Source organism: Sinocyclocheilus anshuiensis, unplaced genomic scaffold (genome assembly GCF_001515605.1).
Source record: "Sinocyclocheilus anshuiensis isolate Anshui unplaced genomic scaffold, SAMN03320099.WGS_v1.1 scaffold1532, whole genome shotgun sequence".
Taxonomy (NCBI): domain Eukaryota; kingdom Metazoa; phylum Chordata; class Actinopteri; order Cypriniformes; family Cyprinidae; genus Sinocyclocheilus; species Sinocyclocheilus anshuiensis.
This window is the reverse complement of record NW_015557145.1, coordinates 44,941-45,489: the sequence shown is the minus strand read 5'-3', so window position 1 is coordinate 45,489 and position 549 is coordinate 44,941.

Here is a 549-nt window from a genome sequence, read left to right as displayed (position 1 = left end):
CGTTTCACAATCACATACTGTACATCATTGTTTGAGGAATAAAGAGCAGATCATTTTGATACCAAGAAAGAAACATCTAGAAGATACTAAACCAGAGATACATTCTTGAATATAAGCATTTAGATCTTAACTAATACAAATAACGAGTGGTAACTAGGCTAATATAATAGGGACACATACAGACAACACATGCATATACCAGATAAATTTGTAACTGATTGATTATAGTCTAAATAAAGAAAATGTCTTTATGTGTGTGTGTTATGTGTATTGTGAGCATGGTGTAGTTTGCTGGTCAGCCAGGCCATTGGTGCCTGGCACCGGGAGTCATTTATGTCTCTTTGGAATATGTTTGAAGTTCGATGGGGAGACGAGAGTGGTGAAACTGTTTAGCATCTCCTTGATAGTGGGGGGAACCATTGGCAATTTAGCACCCATATAAACGTAGAATGTGGGGCCATATCTGTAATATATATGCAAATGGGAAAAGGCTAAAGGGTCTCCAAGACATAAAGCCCCAATGATCGTCCATGATTTTAAGCAGATGCT